Source organism: Macaca fascicularis, chromosome 16 (genome assembly GCF_037993035.2).
Source record: "Macaca fascicularis isolate 582-1 chromosome 16, T2T-MFA8v1.1".
Classification (NCBI taxonomy): domain Eukaryota; kingdom Metazoa; phylum Chordata; class Mammalia; order Primates; family Cercopithecidae; genus Macaca; species Macaca fascicularis.
The window spans coordinates 24,030,612-24,051,757 of NC_088390.1; positions in this window are offsets into that span (position 1 = coordinate 24,030,612).

Genomic DNA, 21,146 nt, shown 5'->3' on the forward strand with positions numbered 1-21,146 from the left:
CTGAGGATATTTCCTTTGGCCCTATAGTCTTCAAAGGGAAAGGAAATATCTGTTCTCAGATTCCACAGAAATAAGCCTAGTAAAGAGATCCACGAAATACAGATGTAACTCTGTGAGATGAATTAACAGAACACTAAGCAGTTTCTCAGAAAGCTTCTTTCCAGATTTCATCGGAGGATATTTCCTTTTTAACAATAGCCCTCTATGGGCTTCCAAATATCACTTTGCCAATTCCACAAGAACTGACGTAGCGAAAGGCTTCTGGAGGGGAAAGCTGTAACTCTGTGAGATGATTTCACAGAACACAAAGAAGTTTCTCAGAAGGCTTCTTTCTCTTTGTTATTGGAAGATAATTCCTTAGGCCCTATAGTCTTCAAAGGGAAAGGAAATATCTGTTCTCAGATTCCACAGAAATAAGGCTAGCAAAGAGATCCACGAAATACAGATGTAACTCTGTGAGATGAATTAACAGAACACTAAGAAGTTTCTCAGAACGGTTCTTTCCAGATATCATCGGAGGATATTTTCTTTTTCACCATAGCCCTCTATGGGCTTCCAAATATCACTTTGCCAATTCCAAAAGAACTGTCTTAGCGAAAGGCTTCTTGAGGGGAAAGCTGTAACTCTGTGAGATGATTTCACAGAACACAAAGAAGTTTCTCAGAAAGCTTCTTTCTCTTTGTTATCGGAGGATATTTCCTTTGGCCCTATAGTCTTCAAAGGGATCCGAAATATCTCTTCTCAGATTCCACAGAAATAATGCTAGCAAATAGATCCACGAAATACAGATGTAACTCTGTGAGATGAATTAACAGAACACTAAGCGGTTCTCAGAGAGCTTCTTTCCAGATTTCATCGGAGAATATTTCCTTTTTCACCATAGCCCTCTAGAGGCTTCCAAATATCACTTTGCTAATTCCACAAGAACTGTCTTAGCGAAAGGCTTCTTGAGGGGAAAGCTGTAACTCTGTGATATGATTTCACAGAACACAAAGAAATTTCTCAGAAAGCTTCTTTCTCTTTGTTATCGGAGGATATTTCCTTTGGCCCTATAGAATTCAAAGGGAAAGGATATATCTGTTGTCAGATTCCACAGAAATAAGGCTAGCAAAGAGATCCACGAAATACAGATGTAACTCTGTGAGATGAATTAACAGAACACTAAGCAGTTTCTCAGAAAGCTTCTTTCCAGATTTCATCGGAGGATATTTCCTTTTTCACCATAGCCCTCTATTGGCTTCCAAATATCACTTTGCCAATTCCACAAGAACTGACGTAGCGAAAGGCTTCTGGAGGGGAAAGCTGTGACTCTGTGAGATGATTTCACAGAACACAAAGAAGTTTCTCAGAAAGCTTCTTTCTCTTTGTTATCCGAAGATAATTCCTTAGGCCCTATAGTCTTCAAAGGGAAAGGAAATATCTGTTCTCAGATTCCACAGAAATAAGGCTAGCAAAGAGATCCACGAAATACAGATGTAACTCTGTGAGATGAATTAACAGAACACTAAGAAGTTTCTCAGAACGGTTCTTTCCAGATATCATCGGAGGATATTTTCTTTTTCACCATAGCCCTCTATGGGCTTCCAAATATCACTTTGCCAATTCCAAAAGAACTGTCTTAGCGAAAGGCTTCTTGAGGGGAAAGCTGTAACTCTGTGAGATGATTTCACAGAACACAAAGAAGTTTCTCAGAAAGCTTCTTTCTCTTTGTTATCGGAGGATATTTCCTTTGGTCCTATAGTCTTTAAAGGGATCCGAAATATCTCTTCTCAGATTCCACAGAAATAAGGCTAGCAAAGAGATCCACGAAATACAGATGTAACTCTGTGAGATGAATTAACAGAACACTAAGCAGTTCTCAGAGAGCTTCTTTCCAGATTTCATCGGAGAATATTTCCTTTTTCACCATAGCCCTCTAGAGGCTTCCAAATATCACTTTGCTAATTCCACAAGAACTGTCTTAGCGAAAGGCTTCTTGAGGGGAACGCTGTAACTCTGTGATATGATTTCACAGAACACAAAGAAATTTCTCAGAAAGCTTCTTTCTCTTTGTTATCGGAGGATATTTCCTTTGGCCCTATAGAATTCAAAGGGAAAGGATATATCTGTTGTCAGATTCCACAGAAATAAGGCTAGCAAAGAGATCCACGAAATACAGATGTAACTCTGTGAGATGAATTAACAGAACACTAAGCAGTTTCTCAGAAAGCTTCTTTCCAGATTTCATCGGAGGATATTTCCTTTTTCACCATAGCCCTCTACGGGCTTCCAAATATCACTTTGCCAATTCCACAAGAACTGACGTAGCGAAAGGCTTCTGGAGGGGAAAGCTGTAACTCTGTGAGATGATTTCACAGAACACAAAGAAGTTTCTCAGAAAGCTTCTTTCTCTTTGTTATCCGAAGATAATTCCTTAGGCCCTATAGTCTTCAAAGGGAAAGGAAATATCTGTTCTCAGATTCCACAGAAATAAGGCTAGCAAAGAGATCCACGAAATACAGATGTAACTCTGTGAGATGAATTAACAGAACACTAAGAAGTTTCTCAGAACGGTTCTTTCCAGATATCATCGGAGGATATTTTCTTTTTCACCATAGCCCTCTATGGGCTTCCAAATATCACTTTGCCAATTCCAAAAGAACTGTCTTAGCGAAAGGCTTCTTGAGGGGAAAGCTGTAACTCTGTGAGATGATTTCACAGAACACAAAGAAGTTTCTCAGAAAGCTTCTTTCTCTTTGTTATCGGAGGATATTTCCTTTGGTCCTATAGTCTTCAAAGGGATCCGAAATATCTCTTCTCAGATTCCACAGAAATAAGGCTAGCAAAGAGATCCACGAAATACAGATGTAACTCTGTGAGATGAATTAACAGAACACTAAGCAGTTCTCAGAGAGCTTCTTTCCAGATTTCATCGGAGAATATTTCCTTTTTCACCATAGCCCTCTAGAGGCTTCCAAATATCACTTTGCTAATTCCACAAGAACTGTCTTAGCGAAAGGCTTCTTGAGGGGAAAGCTGTAACTCTGTGATATGATTTCACAGAACACAAAGAAATTTCTCAGAAAGCTTCTTTCTCTTTGTTATCGGAGGATATTTCCTTTGGCCCTATAGAATTCAAAGGGAAAGGATATATCTGTTGTCAGATTCCACAGAAATAAGGCTAGCAAAGAGATCCAGGAAATACAGATGTAACTCTGTGAGATGAATTAACAGAACACTAAGCAGTTTCTCAGAAAGCTTCTTTTCAGATTTCATCGGAGGATATTTCCTTTTTCTCCATAGCCCTCTAAGGGCTTCCAAATATCACTTTGCCAATTCCACAAGAACTGTCTTAGCGAAAGGCTTCCTGAGGGGAAAGCTGTAAGTCTGAGAGATGATTTCACAGAACACAAAGAAGTTTCTCAGAAAGCTTCTTTCTCTTTGTTATCGGAGGATATATCCTGTGGCCCAATAGTCTTCAAAGGGATCCGAAATATCTGTTCTCAGATATCACAGAAATAAGGCTAGCAAAGAGATTCACAAAATACAGATGTAACTCTGTGAGATGAATTAACAGAACACTGAGCAGTTTCTCAGAAAGCTTCTTTCCCGATTTCATCTGAGGATATTTCCTTTTTCTCCATAGCCCTCTATGGGCCTCCAAATATCACTTTGCCAATTCCACAAGAACTGTCTTAGCGAAAGGCTACTTGAGGGCGAAGCTGTAACTCTGTGAGATGATTTCACAGAACAGAAAGAAGTTTCTCTGAAAGCTTCTTTTTCTTTGTTATCGGAGTATATATCCTTTGGCCTTATTGTCTTCAAAGGGATCCGTAATATCTGTTCTCAGATTCCAAAGAAATAAGGCTAGAAAAGAGATCCACGAAATACAGATGTAACTCTAGGAGATGAACTAAAAGAACACTAAGCAGTTGCTCAGAAAGCTTCTTTCCACATTTCATTGTAGGATATTTCCTTTTTCTCCCCAGCCCTCTATGGGCTTCCAAATATCCCTTTGCCAATTCCACAAGAACTGTCTTAGCGAAAGGCTTCTTGAGGGGAAAGCTGTAACTCTGTGAGATGATTTCACAGAACACAAAGAAGTTTCTCAGAAAGCTTCTTTCTCTTTGTTATCGAAGGATATTTCCTTTGGCCCTATAGTCTTCAAAGACATCCGAAATATCTGTTCTCAGATTCCAGAAATATAAGGCTATCAAGGAGATCCACGAAATACAGTTGTAACTCTGTGAGGTGAATTAACAGAACACGAAGCAGTTTCTCAGAACGCTTCTTTCCAGATTTCATCGGAGGATATTTCCTTTTTCACTGTAGCCCTCTATGGGCTTCCAAATATCACTTTGCCAATTCCACAAGAACTGTCTTAGTGAAAGGCTTCTTGAGGAGAAAGCTGTAACTCTGTGAGATGATTTCACAGAACACAAAGAAGTATCTCAGAAAGCTTCTTTCTCTTTGTTATCGGAGGATATTTCTTTGACCCTATAGTCTTCAAAGGGAAAGGAAATATGTGTTCTCAGATTCCACAGAAATAAGGGTAGCAGAGAGATCCACAAAATACAGATGTAACTCTGTGAGATGAATTAAGAGAACACTAAGCAGTTTCTCAGAAAGCTTCTTTCCAGATTTCATCTGAGGATATTTCCTTTTTTCCATAGCCCTCTATGGGCCTCCAAATATCACTTTGCCAATTCCACAAGAATTGTCTTAGCGAAAGGCTTCTTGAGGGGAAAGCTGTAACTCTGTGAGATGATTTCACAGAACAGAAAGAAGTTTCTCTGAAAGCTTCATTCTCTTTGTTATCGGAGGATATTTCCTTTGTCCCTATTGTCTTCAAAGATATCCGAAATATCTGTTTTCAGATTCCACAGAAATAAGGCTAGCAAAGAGATCCACGAAATACAGATGTAACTCTGGGAGATGAACTAAAAGAACACTAAGCAGTTTCTCAGAAAACTTCCTTCCAGATTTCATCGGAGGATATTTGCTTTTTCTCCATAGCCCTCTATGGGGTCCCAAATATCACTTTGCCAATTCCACAAGAACTGTCTTAGCGAAAGGCTTTTTCAGGGGAAAGCTGTAACTCTGTGAGATCATTTCACAGAACACAAAGAAGTTTCTCAGAAAGCTTCTTTCTTTTTGTTATCGGAGGATATTTCCTTTGGCCCTATAAACTTCAAAGGGATCCGAAATATCTGTTCTCAGATTCCACAGAAATAAGGCTAGTAAAGAGATCCACGAAATACAGATGTAACTCTGTGAGATGAATTAACAGATCACTAAGCAGTTTCTCAGAAAGCTTCCTTCCAGATTTCATCTGAGGATATTTGCTTTTTCTCCATAGTCCTCTATGGGCTTCCAAATATCACTTTGCCAATTCCACAAGAACTGTCTTAGCGAAAGGCTTCTTGAGGGGAAAGCTGTAAATCTGTGAGATGATTTCACAGAACACAAAGAAGTTTCTCAGAAAGCTTCTTTCTCTTTGTTATCGGAGGATATTTCCTTTGGCCCTATAGTCTTCTGAGGGATCAGAAATATCTGTTCTCAGATTCCACAGAAATAAGCCTAGCAAAGAGATCCACGGAATGCGGATGTAACTCTGTGAGATGAATTAACAGAAAACTAAGCAGTTTCTCAGAAAGCTTCTTTCCAGATTTCATCGGAGGATATTTCCTTTTTCACCATAGCCCTCTAGGGGTTCCAAATATCACTTTGCCAATTCCACAAGAACTGTCTTAGCGAAAGGCTTCTTGAGGGGAAAGCTGTAACTCTGTGAGATGATTTCACAGAACACAAAGGAGTTTCTCAGAAAGCTTCTTTCTCTTTGTTATCGGAGGATATTTCCTTTGGCCCTATAGTCTTCAAAGGGATCCGAAATATCTGTTCTCATATTCCGCAGAAATAAGGCTAGCAAAGAGATCCAAGAAATACAGATGTAACACTGGCAGATGAATTAACAGAACACAAAGCAGTTTCTCAGAAAGCTTCTGTCCAGATTTCATCGGAGGATATTTCCTTTTTCACCATAGCCCTCTATGTGCTTCCAAATATCACTTTGCCAATTCCACAAGAACTGTCTTAGCGAAAGGCTAGTTGAGGGCGAAGCTGTAACTCTGTGAGATGATTTCACAGAACAGAAAGAAGTTTCTCTGAAAGCTTCTTTTTCTTTGTTATCAGAGGATATATCCTTTGGCCTTATTGTCTTCAAAATGATGCGAAATATCTGTTCTCAGATTCCAAAGAAATAAGGCTAGAAAAGAGATCCACGAAATACAGATGTAACTCTAGGAGATGAACTAAAAGAACACTAAGCACTTTCTCAGAAAGCTTCTTTCCAGATTTCATCGGAGGATATTTCGTTTTTCACCATAGCCCTCTATGGGCTTCCAAATATCACTTTGCCAATTCCACAAGAACTGTCTTAGCGAAAGGCTTCTTGAGGGGAAAGGTGTAAATCTGTGAGATGATTTCACAGAACACAAAGAAGTTTCTCAGAAACCTTCTTTCTCTTTGTTATCGAAGGATATTTCCTTTGGCCCTATAGTCTTCAAAGACATCCGAAATATCTGTTCTCAGACTCCAGAGAAATAAGGCTATCAAGGAGATCCACGAAATACAGTTGTAACTCTGTGAGGTGAATTAACAGAACACGAAGCAGTTTCTCAGAAAGCTTCTTTCCAGATTTCTTCGGAGGATATTTCCTTTTTCACTGTAGCCCTCTATGGGCTTCCAAATATCACTTTGCCAATTCCACAAGAACTGTCTTAGCGAAAGGCTTCTTGAGGGGAAAGCTGTAACTCTGTGAGATGATTTCACAGAACAGAAAGAAGTTTCTCTGAAAGCTTCATTCTCTTTTTTATCGGAGGATATTTCCTTTGGCCCTATTGTCTTCAAAGAGATCCGAAATATCTGTTCTCTGATTCCACAGAAATAAGGCTAGCAAAGAGATCCACGAAATACAGATGTAACTCTGGGAGATGAACTAAAAGAACACTAAGCAGTTTCTCAGAAAGCTTCTTTCCAGATTTCATCGGAGGATATTTCCTTTCTCACCATAGCCCTCTATGGGCTTCCAAATATCACTTTGCCAATTCCACAAGAACTGTCTTAGCGAAAGGCTTCTTGAGGGGAAAGCTGTAACTCTGTGAGATGATTTCACAGAACACAAAGAAGTTTCTCAGAAAGCTTCTTTCTCTTTGTTATCAGAGGATATTTCCTTTGGCACTACAGTCTTCAAAGGGATCTGAAATATCTGTTTCAGATTCCACAGAAATAAGGCTAGCAAAGAGGTCCACGAAATACAGATGTAAGTCTGTGAGATGAATTAACAGAACACTAAGCACTTTCTCAGAAAGCTTCTTTCCAGATTTCATCGGAGGATATTTCCTTTTTCATCATAGCCCTCTATGGGCTTCCAAATATCACTTTGCCTATTCCACAAGAACTGTCTTAGCGAAAGGCTTCTTGAGGGGAAAGCTGTAACTCTGTGAGATGATTTCACAGAATACAAAGAAGTTTCTCAGAAAGCTTCTTTCTCTTTGTTATCGGAGGATATTTCCTTTGGCCCTATAGTCTTCAAAGGGATCCGAAATATCTGTTCTCAGATTCCACAGAAATAAGGCTAGCAAAGAGATCCACGACATACAGATGTAACTCTGTGAGATGAATTAAGAGAACACTAAGAAGTTTCTCAGAAAGCTTCTTTCCAGATTTCATCGGAGGATATATCCTTTTTCACCATAGCCCTCTAAGGGCTTCCAAATATCACTTTGCCAATTCCACAAGAACTTTCTTAGCGAAAGGCTTCTTGAGGGGAAAGCTGTAACTCTGTGAGATGATTTCACAGAACACAGAGAAGTTTCTCAGAAAGCTTCTTTCTCTTTGTTATCGGAGGATATTTCCTTTGGCCCTATAGTCATAAAAGGGACCCGAAATATCTCTTCTCAGATTCCACAGAAATAAGGCTAGCAAAGAGATCAACGAAACACAGATGTAACTCTGTGAGATGAATTAACAGAACACTAAGCAGTTCTCAGAGAGCTTCTTTCCAGATTTCATCGCAGAATATTTCCTTTTTCACCATAGCCCTCTAGAGGCTTCCAAACATCACTTTGCCAATTCCACAAGAACTGTCTTAGCGAAATGCTTCTTGAGGGGAAAGCTGTAACTCTGTGAGATGATTTCACAGAACACAAAGAAGTTTCTCAGAAAGCTTCTTTCTCTTTGTTATCGGAGGATATTTCCATTGGCCCTATAGTCTTCAATGGGAAAGGAAATATGTGTTCCCAGATTCCACTGAAATAAGGCTAGCAAAGAGATCCACGAAATACAGATGTAACTCTATGAGATGAATTAACAGAACACTAAGCAGTTTCTCAGAAACTTCTTTCCATATTTCATCGCAGGATATTTCCTTTTTCTCCATAGCCCTATATGGGCCTCCAAATATCACTTTGCCAATTCCACAAGAACTGTCTTAGCGAAAGGCTTCTGGAGGGGAAAGCTGCAACTCTGTGAGATGATTTCATAGAACAGAAAGAAGTTTCTCTGAAAGCTTCATTCTCTTTATTATCGGAGGATATTTCCTTTGGCCCTATTATCTTCAAAGAGATCCGAATTATCTGTTCTCAGATTCCACAGAAATAAGGCTAGTAAAGAGATCCACGAAATACAGATGTAACTCTGGGAGATGAACTAAAAGAACACTAAGCAGTTTCTCAGAAAGCTTCTTTCCAGATTTCATCGGAGGATATTTGCTTTTTCTCCATAACCCTCTATGGGCTTCCAAATATCACTTTGCCTATTACACGAGAACTGTCTTAGCGAAAGGCTTCTTGAGGGGAAAGCTGTAACTCTGTGAGATGATTTCACAGAACACAAAGAAGTTTCTCAGAAAGCTTCTTTCTCTTTGTTATCGGAGGATATTTCCTTTGGCTCTATAGTCTTCAAAGGGATCCGAAATATCTGTTCTCAGATTCCACAGAAATAAGGCTAACAAAGAGATCCACGAAATACAGATGTAACTCTGTGAGATGAATTAACAGATCACTAAGCAGTTTCTCAGAAAGCTTCTTTCCTGATTTCATCGGAGGATATTTCTTTTTTCACCAGAGCCCACCGTGGGCTTCCAAATATCACTTTGCCAATTCCACAAGAACTGTCTTAGCGAGAGGCTTCTTGAGGGGAAAGCTGTTACTCTGTGAGATGATTTCACAGAACACAAAGTAGTTTCTCAGAAAGCTTCTTTCTCTTTGTTATCGGAGGATATTTCCTTTGGCCCTATAGTCTTCTGAGGGATCAGAAATATCTGTTCTCAGATTCCACAGAAATAAGCCTAGCAAAGAGACCCACGAAATACAGATGTAACTCTGGGAGATGACTTAACAGAACACTAATCAGTTTCTCAGAAAGCTTCTTTCCAGATTTCATTGGAGGATATTTTCTATTTCAACATAGCCCTCTAGGGGCTTCCAAATATCACTTTGCCAATTCCACAAGAACTGTCTTAGCAAAAGGCTTCTTGAGGGTAAAGCTGTAACTCTGTGAGATGATTTCACAGAACAGAAAGAAGTTTCTCAGAAAGCTTCTTTCTCTTTGTTATCGGAGGATATTTCCTTTGGCTCTATAGTCTTCAGAGGGATCCGAAATATCTGTTCTCAGATTCCACAGAAATAAGGCTAGCAAAGAGATCCACGAAATACATATGTAAATCTGTGAGATGAATTAACAGAACACTAAGCAGTTTCTCAGAAAGCTTCTTTCCAGATTTCATTGGAGGATATTTCCTTTTTCTCCCTAGCCCTCGATGGGCTTCCAAATATCACTTTGCCAATTCCACAAGAACTGACGTGGTGAAAGGCTTCTGGAGAGGAAAGCTGTAACTCTGTGAGATGATTTCACAGAACACAAAGAAGTTTCTCAGAAAGCTTCTTTCTCTTTGTTATCGGAAGATAATTCCTTAGGCCCTATAGTATTCAAAGGGAAAGGAAATATCTGTTCTCAGATTCCACAGAAATAAGGCTAGCAAAGAGATCCACGAAATACAGATGTAACTCTGTGAGATGAATTAACAGAACACTAAGAAGTTTCTCAGAACTGTTCTTTCCAGATATCATCGGAGGATATTTTCTTTTTCAATATAGCCCTCTATGGGCTTCCAAATATCACTTTGCCAATTCCAAAAGAACTGTGTTAGCGAAAGGCTTCTTGAGGGGAAAGCTGTAACTCTGTGAGATGATTTCACAGAACACAAAGAAGTTTCTCAGAAAGCTTCTTTCTCTTTGTTATCGGAGGATATTTCCTTTGGTCCTATAGTCTTCAAAGGGATCCGAAATATCTCTTCTCAGATTCCACAGAAATAAGGCTAGCAAAGAGATCCACGAAATACAGATGTAACTCTGTGAGATGAATTAACAGAACACTAAGCAGTTCTCAGAGAGCTTCTTTCCAGATTTCATCGGAGAATATTTCCTTTTTCACCATAGCCCTCTAGAGGCTTCCAAATATCACTTTGCTAATTCCACAAGAACTGTCTTAGCGAAAGGCTTCTTGAGGGGAAAGCTGTAACTCTGTGATATGATTTCACAGAACACAAAGAAATTTCTCAGAAAGCTTCTTTCTCTTTGTTATCGGAGGATATTTCCTTTGACCCTATAGTCTTCAAAGGGAAAGGATATATCTGTTCTCAGATTCCACAGAAATAAGGCTAGCAAAGAGATCCACGAAATACAGATGTAACTCTGTGAGATGAATTAACAGAACACTAAGCAGTTTCTCAGAAAGCTTGTTTCCAGATTTCATCGGAGGATATTTCCTTTTTCTCCATAGCCCTCTAAGGGCTTCCAAATATCACTTTGCCAATTCAACAAGAACTGTATTAGCGAAACGCTTCCTGAGGGGAAAGCTGTAAGTCTGAGAGATGATTTCACAGAACACAAAGAAGTTTCTCAGAAAGCTTCTTTCTCTTTGTTATCGGAGGATATTTCCTGTGGCCCTATAGTCTTCAAAGGGAAAGGAAATATCTGTTCTCAGATTCCACAAAAGAAAGGCTAGCAAAGAGATCCACGAAATACAGATGTAACACTGTGAGATGAATTAACAGAACACTAAGCAGTTTCTCAGAAATCTTCTTTCCAGATTTCATCGGAGGATATTTCCTTTTTCAGCGTAGCCCTCTATGGGCTTCAAAATATCACTTTGCCAATTCCACAAGAACTGTCTCAGCGAAAGGCTTTTTGAGGGGAAAGCTGTAACTCTGTGAAATGATTTCACAGAACACAAAGAAGTTTCTCAGAAAGCTTCTTTCTCTTTTTTATCGGAGGTTATTTCCTTTGGCACTATAGTCTTCAAAGGGATCCGATATATCTGTTCTCAGATTCCATAGAAATAAGTCTAGCAAAGAGATCCAAGAAACACAGATGTAACTCTGTGAGATGAGTTAACAGAACACTAAGCAGTTTCTCAGAAAGCTTCTTTCCAGATTTCATCGGAGGATATTTCCTTTTTCACCATAGCCCTCTATGGGCTTCCAAATATCACTTTGCTAATTCCACAAGAACTGTCTTAGCGAAAGGCATCTTGAGGGGAAAGCTGTAAGTCTGTGAGATGATTTCACAGAACACAAAGAAGTTTCTCAGAAAGCTTCTTTCTCTTTGTTATCAGAGGATATTTCCTTTGGCACTACAGTCTTCAAAGAGATCTGAAATATCTGTTTCAGATTCCACAGAAATAAGGCTAGCAAAGAGGTCCACGAAATACAGATGTAAGTCTGTGAGATGAATTAACAGAACACTAAGCACTTTCTCAGAAAGCTTCTTTCCAGATTTCATCGGAGGATATTTCCTTTTTCATCATAGCCCTCTATGGGCTTCCAAATATCACTTTGCCTATTCCACAAGAACTGTCTTAGCGAAAGGCTTCTTGAGGGGAAAGCTGTAACTCTGTGAGATGATTTCACAGAATACAAAGAAGTTTCTCAGAAAGCTTCTTTCTCTTTGTTATCGGAGGATATTTCCTTTGGCCCTATAGTCTTCAAAGGGATCCGAAATATCTGTTCTCAGATTCCACAGAAATAAGGCTAGCAAAGAGATCCACGACATACAGATGTAACTCTGTGAGATGAATTAAGAGAACACTAAGAAGTTTCTCAGAAAGCTTCTTTCCAGATTTCATCGGAGGATATATCCTTTTTCACCATAGCCCTCTAAGGGCTTCCAAATATCACTTTGCCAATTCCACAAGAACTTTCTTAGCGAAAGGCTTCTTGAGGGGAAAGCTGTAACTCTGTGAGATGATTTCACAGAACACAGAGAAGTTTCTCAGAAAGCTTCTTTCTCTTTGTTATCGGAGGATATTTCCTTTGGCCCTATAGTCATAAAAGGGACCCGAAATATCTCTTCTCAGATTCCACAGAAATAAGGCTAGCAAAGAGATCAACGAAATACAGATGTAACTCTGTGAGATGAATTAACAGAACACTAAGCAGTTCTCAGAGAGCTTCTTTCCAGATTTCATCGCAGAATATTTCCTTTTTCACCATAGCCCTCTAGAGGCTTCCAAACATCACTTTGCCAATTCCACAAGAACTGTCTTAGCGAAATGCTTCTTGAGGGGAAAGCTGTAACTCTGTGAGATGATTTCACAGAACACAAAGAAGTTTCTCAGAAAGCTTCTTTCTCTTTGTTATCGGAGGATATTTCCATTGGCCCTATAGTCTTCAATGGGAAAGGAAATATGTGTTCCCAGATTCCACTGAAATAAGGCTAGCAAAGAGATCCACGAAATACAGATGTAACTCTATGAGATGAATTAACAGAACACTAAGCAGTTTCTCAGAAACTTCTTTCCATATTTCATCGCAGGATATTTCCTTTTTCTCCATAGCCCTATAGGGGCCTCCAAATATCACTTTGCCAATTCCACAAGAACTGTCTTAGCGAAAGGCTTCTGGAGGGGAAAGCTGCAACTCTGTGAGATGATTTCATAGAACAGAAAGAAGTTTCTCTGAAAGCTTCATTCTCTTTATTATCGGAGGATATTTCCTTTGGCCCTATTATCTTCAAAGAGATCCGAATTATCTGTTCTCAGATTCCACAGAAATAAGGCTAGTAAAGAGATCCACGAAAAACAGATGTAACTCTGGGAGATGAACTAAAAGAACACTAAGCAGTTTCTCAGAAAGCTTCTTTCCAGATTTCATCGGAGGATATTTGCTTTTTCTCCATAACCCTCTATGGGCTTCCAAATATCACTTTGCCTATTACACGAGAACTGTCTTAGCGAAAGGCTTCTTGAGGGGAAAGCTGTAACTCTGTGAGATGATTTCACAGAACACAAAGAAGTTTCTCAGAAAGCTTCTTTCTCTTTGTTATCGGAGGATATTTCCTTTGGCTCTATAGTCTTCAAAGGGATCCGAAATATCTGTTCTCAGATTCCACAGAAATAAGGCTAACAAAGAGATCCACGAAATACAGATGTAACTCTGTGAGATGAATTAACAGATCACTAAGCAGTTTCTCAGAAAGCTTCTTTCCTGATTTCATCGGAGAATATTTCTTTTTTCACCAGAGCCCACCTTGGGCTTCCAAATATCACTTTGCCAATTCCACAAGAACTGTCTTAGCGAGAGGCTTCTTGAGGGGAAAGCTGTTACTCTGTGAGATGATTTCACAGAACACAAAGTAGTTTCTCAGAAAGCTTCTTTCTCTTTGTTATCGGAGGATATTTCCTTTGGCCCTATAGTCTTCTGAGGGATCAGAAATATCTGTTCTCAGATTCCACAGAAATAAGCCTAGCAAAGAGACCCACGAAATACAGATGTAACTCTGGGAGATGACTTAACAGAAAACTAATCAGTTTCTCAGAAAGCTTCTTTCCAGATTTCATCGGAGGATATTTTCTATTTCAACATAGCCCTCTAGGGGCTTCCAAATATCACTTTGCCAATTCCACAAGAACTGTCTTAGCAAAAGGCTTCTTGAGGGTAAAGCTGTAACTCTGTGAGATGATTTCACAGAACAGAAAGAAGTTTCTCAGAAAGCTTCTTTCTCTTTGTCATCGGAGGATATTTCCTTTGACTCTATAGTCTTCAGAGGGATCCGAAATATCTGTTCTCAGATTCCACAGAAATAAGGCTAGCAAAGAGATCCACGAAATACATATGTAACTCTGTGAGATGAATTAACAGAACACTAAGCAGTTTCTCAGAAAGCTTCTTTCCAGATTTCATTGGAGGATATTTCCTTTTTCTCCCTAGCCCTCGATGGGCTTCCAAATATCACTTTGCCAATTCCACAAGAACTGACGTGGTGAAAGGCTTCTGGAGAGGAAAGCTGTAACTCTGTGAGATGATTTCACAGAACACAAAGAAGTTTCTCAGAAAGCTTCTTTCTCTTTGTTATCGGAAGATAATTCCTTAGGCCCTATAGTATTCAAAGGGAAAGGAAATACCTGTTCTCAGATTCCACAGAAATAAGGCTAGCAAAGAGATCCACGAAATACAGATGTAACTCTGTGAGATGAATTAACAGAACACTAAGAAGTTTCTCAGAACGGTTCTTTCCAGATATCATCGGAGGATATTTTCTTTTTCAATATAGCCCTCTATGGGCTTCCAAATATCACTTTGCCAATTCCAAAAGAACTGTCTTAGCGAAAGGCTTCTTGAGGGGAAAGCTGTAACTCTGTGAGATGATTTCACAGAACACAAAGAAGTTTCTCAGAAAGCTTCTTTCTCTTTGTTATCGGAGGATATTTCCTTTGGTCCTATAGTCTTCAAAGGGATCCGAAATATCTCTTCTCAGATTCCACAGAAATAAGGCTAGCAAAGAGATCCACGAAATACAGATGTAACTCTGTGAGATGAATTAACAGAACACTAAGCAGTTCTCAGAGAGCTTCTTTCCAGATTTCATCGGAGAATATTTCCTTTTTCACCATAGCCCTCTAGAGGCTTCCAAATATCACTTTGCTAATTCCACAAGAACTGTCTTAGCGAAAGGCTTCTTGAGGGGAAAGCTGTAACTCTGTGATATGATTTCACAGAACACAAAGAAATTTCTCAGAAAGCTTCTTTCTCTTTGCTATCGGAGGATATTTCCTTTGACCCTATAGTCTTCAAAGGGAAAGGATATATCTGTTCTCAGATTCCACAGAAATAAGGCTAGCAAAGAGATCCACGAAATACAGATGTAACTCTGTGAGATGAATTAACAGAACACTAAGCAGTTTCTCAGAAAGCTTCTTTCCAGATTTCATCGGAGGATATTTCCTTTTTCTCCATAGCCCTCTAAGGGCTTCCAAATATCACTTTGCCAATTCAAAAAGAACTGTCTTAGCGAAAGGCTTTTTGAGGCGAAAGCTGTAAGTCTGAGAGATGATTTCACAGAACACAAAGAAGTTTCTCAGAAAGCTTCTTTCTCTTTGTTATCGGAGGATATTTCCTGTGGCCCTATAGTCTTCAAAGGGAAAGGAAATATCTGTTCTCAGATTCCACAGAAGAAAGGCTAGCAAAGAGATCCACGAAATACAGATGTAACACTGTGAGATGAATTAACAGAACACTAAGCAGTTTCTCAGAAATCTTCTTTCCAGATTTCATCGGAGGATATTTCCTTTTTCAGCGTAGCCCTCTATGGGCTTCAAAATATCACTTTGCCAATTCCACAAGAACTGTCTCAGCGAAAGGCTTTTTGAGGGGAAAGCTGTAACTCTGTGAAATGATTTCACAGAACACAAAGAAGTTTCTCAGAAAGCTTCTTTCTCTTTTTTATCGGAGGTTATTTCCTTTGGCACTATAGTCTTCAAAGGGATCCGATATATCTGTTCTCAGATTCCATAGAAATAAGTCTAGCAAAGAAATCCACGAAACACAGATGTAACTCTGTGAGATGAGTTAACAGAACACTAAGCAGTTTCTCAGAAAGCTTCTTTCCAGATTTCATCGGAGGATATTTCCTTTTTCACCATAGCCCTCTATGGGCTTCCAAATATCACTTTGCTAATTCCACAAGAACTGTCTTAGCGAAAGGCATCTTGAGGGGAAAGCTGTATCTCTGTGAGATGATTTCACAGAACACAAAGAAGTTTCTCAGAAAGCTTCTTTCTCTTTGTTATCGGAGGATATTTCCTTTGGCCCTATAGTTTTCAAAGGGACCCGAAATATCTGTAGTCAGATTCCACAGAAATAAGGCTAGCAAAGAGATCCACGAAATACAGATGTAACTCTGTGAGATGAATTAACAGAACACTAAGAAGTTTCTCAGAAAGTTTCTTTCCAGATTTCATCGGAGGATATTTACTTTTTCACCATAGCCCTCAAAGGGCTACCAAATATCACTTTGCCAATTCCACAAGAACTGTCTTAGCGAAAGGCTTCTTGAGGGGAAAGCTGTAACTCTGTGAGATGATTTCACAGAACACAAAGAAGTTTCTCAGAAAGCTTCTTTCTCTTTGTTATCGGAGGATATTTCCTTTGGTCCTATTGTCTACAAAGGGAAAGGATATATCTGTTCTCAGATTCCACAGAAGTTAGGCTAGCAAAGAGATCCACGGAATACAGATGTAACTCTGTGAGATGAATTAGCAGAACACTAAGCAGTTTCTCAGAAAGCTTCTTTCCAGATTTCATTGGAGGATATTTCCTTTTTCTCCATAGCCCTCTAAGGACTTCCAAATATCACTTTGCCCATTCCACAAGAACTGTCTTAGCGAAAGGCTTCTTGAGGGGAAAGCTGTAACTCTGTGAGATGATTTCACAGAACACGAAGAAGTTTCTCAGAAAGCTTCTTTCTCTTTGTTATCGGAGGATATTTCCTTTGGCCCTAGAACCTTCAAAGGGAAAGGAAATATCTGTTCTCAGATTCCACAGAAGAAAGGCTAGCAAAGAGATCCATGAAATACAGATATAACTCTGTGAGATGAATTAACAGAACACTAAGCAGTTTCCCAGAAAGCTTCTTTCCAGATTTCATTGGAGGATATTTCCTTTTTCACCATAGCCCTCTATGGGCTTCCAAATATCACTTTGCCAATTCCACAAGAACTGTCTTAGCGAAAGGCTTCTTGAGGGGACAGCTGTAACTCTGTGAGATGATTTCACAGAACACAAGAAGTTTCTCAGAAAGCTTCTTTCTCTTTGTTATCGGAGGATATTTCCTTTGGCCCTATAGTCTTCAATGGGAAAGGAAATATCTGTCCTCAGATTCCACAGAAATAAGGCTAGCAAAGAGATCCGCGAAATACACATGTAACACTGTGAGATGAATTAATAGAACACTAAGCAGTTTCTCAGGAAGCTTCTTTCCAGATTTCATCGGAGGATATTTCCTTTTTCACCATAGCCCTCTAAGGGCTTCAAAATGTCACTTTTCCAATTCCACAAGAACTGTCTTAGCGAAAGGCTTCTTGAGGCAAAACTGTAATTCTGTCAGACGATTTCACAGAACACAAAGCAGTTTCTCAGAAAGCTTCTTTCTCTTTGTTATCGGAGGATATTTCCTTTGGCCCTATAGTCTTCAAACAGATCCGAAATATCTGTTCTCAGACTCCAAAGAAATAAGGCTAGCAAAGAGATCCACGAAATACATATGTAACTCTATGAGATGAATTAACAGAACACTAAGCAGTTTCTCAGAAAGCTTCTTTCCATATTTCATCGCAGGATATTTCCTTTTTCTCCATAGCCCTATATGGGCCTCCAAATATCACTTTGCCAATTCCACAAGAACTGTCTTAGCGAAAGGCTTCTGGAGGGGAAAGCTGCAACTCTGTGAGATGATATCACAGAACAGAAAGAAGTTTCTCTGAAAGCTTCATTCTCTTTGTTATCGGAGGATATTTCCTTTGGCCCTATTATCTTCAAAGAGATCCGAAATATCTATTCTCAGATTCCACACAAATAAGGCTAGTAAAGAGATCCACGAAATACAGATGTAACTCTGGGAGATGAACTATAAGAACACTAAGCAGTTTCTCAGAAAGCTTCTTTCCAGATTTCATCGGAGGATATTTGCTTTTTCTCCATAGCCCTCTATGGGCTTCCAAATATCACTTTGCCTATTACACAAGAACTGTCTTAGCGAAAGGCTTCTTGAGGGGAAAGCTGTAACTCTGTAAGATGATTTCAAAGAACACAAAGAAGTTTCTCAGAAACCTTCTTTCTCTTTGTTATCGGAGGATATTTCCTTTGGCTCTATAGTCTTCAAAGGGATCCGAAATATCTGTTCTCAGATTCCACAGAAATAAGGCTAACAAAGAGATCCACGAAATACAGATGTAACTCTGTGAGATGAATTAACAGATCACTAAGCAGTTTCTCAGAAAGCTTCTTTCCTGATTTCATCGGAGGATATTTCTTTTTTCACCAGAGCCCACAGTGGGCTTCCAAATTACACTTTGCCAATTCCACAAGAACTGTCTTTCGAAAGGCTTCTTGAGGGGAAAGCTGTAACTCTGTGAGATGATTTCACAGAACACAAAGAAGTTTCTCAGAAAGCTTCTTTCTCTTTGTTATCGGAGGATATTTCCTTTGGCCCTATAGTCTTCTGAGGGATCAGAAATATCTGTTCTCAGATTCCACAGAAATAAGCCTAGCAAAGAGATCCACGGAATGCGGATGTAACTCTGTGAGATGAATTAACAGAAAACTAAGCAGTTTCTCAGAAAGCTTCTTTCCAGATTTCATCGGAGGATATTTCCTTTTTCACCATAGCCCTCTAGGGGTTCCCAATATCACTTTGCCTATTCCACAAGAACTGTCTTAGCGAAAGGCTACTTGAGGGGAAAGCTTTAACTCTGTGAGATGATTTCACAGAACACAAAGAAGTTTCTCAGAAAGCTTCTTTCCCTTTGTTATCGGAGGATATTTCCTTTGGCCCCATAGTCTTCAAAGGGATCCGAAATATCTCTTCTCAGATTCCACAGAAATAAGGCTAGCAAAGAGGTCCACGAAATACAGATGTAAGTCTGTGAGATGAATTAACAGAACACTAAGCACTTTCTCAGAAAGCTTCTTTCCAGATTTCATCGGAGGATATTTCCTTTTTCACCATAGCCCTCTATGGGCTTCCAAATATCACTTTGCCAATTCCACAAGAACTGTCTTAGCGAAAGGCTTCTTGAGGGGAAAGCTGTAACTCTGTGAGATGATTTCACAGAACACAAAGAAGTTTCTCAGAAAGCTTCTTTCTCTTTGTTATAGGAGGATATTTCCTTTGGCCCTATAGTCTTCAAAGGGATCCGAAATATCTGTGGTCAGATTCCACAGAAATAAGGCTAGCAAAGAGACCCACGAAATACAGATGTAACGCTGGGAGATGACTTAACAGAACACTAATCAGTTTCTCAGAAAGCTTCTTTCCAGATTTCATCGGAGGATATTTTCTTTTTCAACATAGCCCTCTAGGAGCTTCCAAATATCACTTTGCCAATTCCACAAGAACTGTCTTAGCAAAAGGCTTCTTGAGGGTAAAGCTGTAACTCTGTGAGATGATTTCACAGAACAGAAAGAAGTTTCTCAGAAAGCTTCTTTCTCTTTGTTATCGGAGGATATTTCCTTTGGCCCTATAGTCTTCAGAGGGATCCGAAATATCTGTTCTCAGATTCCACAGAAATAAGGCTAGCAAAGAGATCCACGAAATACATATGTAACTCTGTGAGATGAATTAACAGAACACTAAGCAGTTTCTCAGAAAGCTTCTTTACAGATTTCATTGGAGGATATTTCCTTTTTCTCCCTAGCGCTCGATGGGCTTCCAAATGTCACTTTGCCAATTCCACAAGAACTGACGTGGTGAAAGGCTTCTGGAGGGGAAAGCTGTAACTCTGTGAGATGATTTCACAGAACACAAAGAAGTTTCTCAGAAAGCTTCTTTCTCTTTGTTATCGGAAGATAATTCCTTAGGCCCTATAGTATTCAAAGGGAAAGGAAATATCTGTTCTCAGATTCCACAGAAATAAGGCTAGCAAAGAGATCCACGAAATACAGATGTAACTCTGTGAGATGAATTAACAGAACACTAAGAAGTTTCTCAGAACGGTTCTTTCCAGATATCATCGGAGGATATTTTCTTTTTCAATATAGCCCTCTATGGGCTTCCAAATATCACTTTGCCAATTCCAAAAGAACTGTCTTAGCGAAAGGCTTCTTGAGGGGAAAGCTGTAACTCTGTGAGATGATTTCACAGAACACAAAGAAGTTTCTCAGAAAGCTTCTTTCTCTTTGTTATCGGAGGATATTTCCTTTGGTCCTATAGTCTTCAAAGGGATCCGAAATATCTCTTCTCAGATTCCACAGAAATAAGGCTAGCAAAGAGATCCACGAAATACAGGTGTAACTCTGTGAGATGAATTAACAGAACACTAAGCAGTTCTCAGAGAGCTTCTTTCCAGATTTCATCGGAGAATATTTCCTTTTTCACCATAGCCCTCTAGAGGCTTCCAAATATCACTTTGCTAATTCCACAAGAACTGTCTTAGCGAAAGGCTTCTTGAGGGGAAAGCTGTAACTCTGTGATATGATTTCACAGAACACAAAGAAATTTCTCAGAAAGCTTCTTTCTCTTTGTTATCGGAGGATATTTCCTTTGGCCCTATAGTCTTCAAAGGGAAAGGATATATCTGTTCTCAGATTCCACAGAAATAAGGCTAGCAAAGAGATCCACGAAATACAGATGTAACTCTGTGAGATGAATTAACAGAACACTAAGCAGTTTCTCAGAAAGCTTCTTTCCAGATTTCATCGGAGGATATTTCCTTTTTCTCCATAGCCCTCTAAGGGCTTCCAAATATCACTTTGCCAATTCCACAAGAACTGTATCAGCGAAAGGCTTCCTGAGGGGAAAGCTGTAAGTCTGAGAGATGATTTCACAGAACACAAAGAAGTTTCTCAGAAAGCTTCTTTCTCTTTGTTATCGGAGGATATATCCTGTTGCCCAATAGTCTTCAAAGGGATAGGAAATATCAGTTCTCAGATTCCACAGAAGAATAGCTAGCAAAGAGATCCACGAAATACAGATGTAACTCTGTGAGGTGAATTAACAGAACACTAAGCAGGTTCTCAGAAATCTTCTTTCCAGATTTCATCGGAGGATATTTCCTTTTTCACCATAGCCCTCTATGGGCTTCCAAATATCACTTTGCCAATTCCACAAGAA